Raw genomic sequence first — 2,919 nt, 5'->3', positions numbered from 1 at the left:
TCATGTTATGAATATTCATATGTGTCTCTTAAGAAATCTAAAAGTAAACAAGGAATGATATCATCAAAATTAGCTTAAATGCTCTCTGTTTTAATTGTTTGCCTTTTATATGTTTTCTACTAAGCTATCTTGGTCTGGGAATTCTTAATTTCTCCCTTACTTCCGTAGTTTACCACCCTTTGGTCCATAGTAAAGGATCCTTCATTGCCCTTTGCTACTAATCATCCATCCTTTCTTCATCTTAATCCCGGTTAAGGATTCTTCATTGCCCTTTGCCCTGGTTATGACTACTTTATCCACTGGAACCTGCAAATTTGCTTTTGTTGTGCTAGCTTGCCCGTGAACTCTTACCCTAGTAATAGATTAGATCTAGTTCAACCACTCTTGATTGACTCCATAGCCCAATGGCCTGAATACTTGCTCTGCCCATTTGTTTCCTTAATTCCACCATCCAATCAAAACAAAACAATCATGAACACTAAGAACTAGCCTGAAATCTTATTCAAAACAAAGTTAAATTATAAAGAGAGAGCCCTCTCTTGACTTAGGTTGGCTAGATCCTGAGTCTAAAATATTAGGTTTGTGGTTACCTCGGACTATTCCTTCTTTGATAACTTCTAAGGAAAACATTTGAGTGATAACAAACTCTATAGTCTAATAGAGAACATTTTATTTTAAATATTCTTCAATATCCAATTGAAATTCAATAAACTCTACAATAACATTATTTACATATATAATAAAAAAGCATTAGATATCAAATCCAATGGTGCATTTACTTTTTTCCTAAAATATTTACTCAAATAAAAAATAATAGATATTCATATAAAAGATGTTGAAATTTTGGATAACTAGGAAAGTATTTCCAAAAGAAAGAACCCATCAAAAATAATTGGTTGGAAAATTTACCCAATATTGAAGTTTTAGACCTAAAGCAATGGGTTTAGAACTTAAAAAATTAATTAATTTACCTGAATGGTTAAATATGGATTAAGAAATATTAAGAAATTCAAATATTAAATATTGTGAATTAAATATGGATTAATAAATATTAAGAAATTCAAATAATTAATAAAAATTATAAATATATAAAATTATGTTGAGAAATCTCACAAACTTAAATCAGACTACATTTTTTATTTATTAATTTAACCTCCATATACCACATAATCATAATCATGTAGATATTAATATAGTCTATTACAATAATTAAGTTGTGATATTAATGCAGCCCATTACAAGGATTATCTTATGATATTAACAATCTAGTGTTTTATTAATAAATAAGTAAAATGATTTAGAGTAATTTTAAATATGAAAAAAAATTAATATATATGAGTGTGTTGTTTTAGAAATTTAATAATATCAATTTAATCTGATATTTCTGGATTCATTATATTAAAAAATTTAGCTTAGGTTTAGAGCCAACAATTGTGACTTGTTATTATAATATTGATATTAAATATTATTAAGTTTTGAAAGATAAATAATTAAAAACACTAATGTGATTATTTATTATTTAAATTTCCTAATATTTATTAATTTAACCTCCATATACCACATAATCATAATCATGTAGATATTAATGTAGTCCATTACAATGATTAAGTTGTGATATTAATGCAGCCCATTACAAGGATTATCTTATGATATTAACAATCTATTGTTTTATTAATCAATAAGTAAAATTACTTTAGAGTACTTTTAAATATGAAAACGAGTACTTTTAAATATGAAAAAAATTAATATATATGAATGTGTTGTTTTAGAAATTTAATAATATCATTTTAAGTTGATATTTCTGGAATCATTATATTAAAAAATTTAGCTTAGGTTTAGAGCCAGCAATTGTGACTTATTATAATATTGATATTAAATATCATTAAGTTTTGAAAGATAAATAATTAAAAATACTAATTTGATTGTTTATTATTTAAATTTCCTAATATTTATTAATTTAAGAGGATATACCACATTATCATAATCATGTAGATATCAACACTTGGAAATGACAAGAAAATTAATGTAGTCCATTACAATGATTAAGTTGTCATATTAATAGAGTCCATCACAGTGATTATCTTATGATATTAACAATCTATTGTTTTATTGATAAATAAGTAAAATTATTTTAGAGTAATTTTAAATATGAAAAAAGTTAATATATAGGAATGTGTTGTTTTAGAAATTTAATAATATCATTTTAATTTGATATTTCTAGATTCATTATATTAAAAAAATCAGTTTAGGTTTAGAGCCAACCATTGTGATTTATTATTATAATATTGATATTAAATATCATTCAGTTTTGAAAGATAAATAATTAAAAATATGAATGTGATTGTTTATTATTTAAATTTCTTAATATTTATTAATTTAACCTCCATATACCACATGATCATAATCATGTAGATATTAATGTAGTTCATTAAAATGGTTAAGTTGTGACATTAATGCAGTGCATTAAAAGGATTATCTTATGATATTAACCTTCTATTGTTTTATTAATAAATAAGTAAAATGATTTTAGAGTAATTTTAAATATGAAAAAAAATAATATATATGAATGTGTTGTTTTAGAAATTTAATAATATCAATTTAGTTCGATATTTTTGGATATATTAAAAATTTTAGTTTAGGTTTAACATTTTTTATCCTTAACACAATGGAAAATTGTGTAGTCCAACAAAAAGATAAAATTGTGTTTTCTAGACAATTTTTTGTTGGCATTGTGAATTAGGTGTTGTCCTTGATGGAAACCTACCTAATGAGTTGTTCTAATTTGATATTATAAACATATTTGTATAAACATTATAGCATCAATATTAAACATAGATTTTAATATAAACATAACTAGCATTTGCACCTAATGTTGCAAAGGAAACGCCGTAAGGCATAGTGTGTGGAAGAATATTGAAA

Source organism: Pinus tabuliformis, chromosome Q, assembly GCF_031772625.1.
Source record: "Pinus tabuliformis cultivar Carrire ecotype Pingquan chromosome Q, CPIR1, whole genome shotgun sequence".
NCBI classification, from domain to species: Eukaryota; Viridiplantae; Streptophyta; class Pinopsida; order Pinales; family Pinaceae; genus Pinus; species Pinus tabuliformis.
This window is presented reverse-complemented; position numbering follows the sequence as displayed.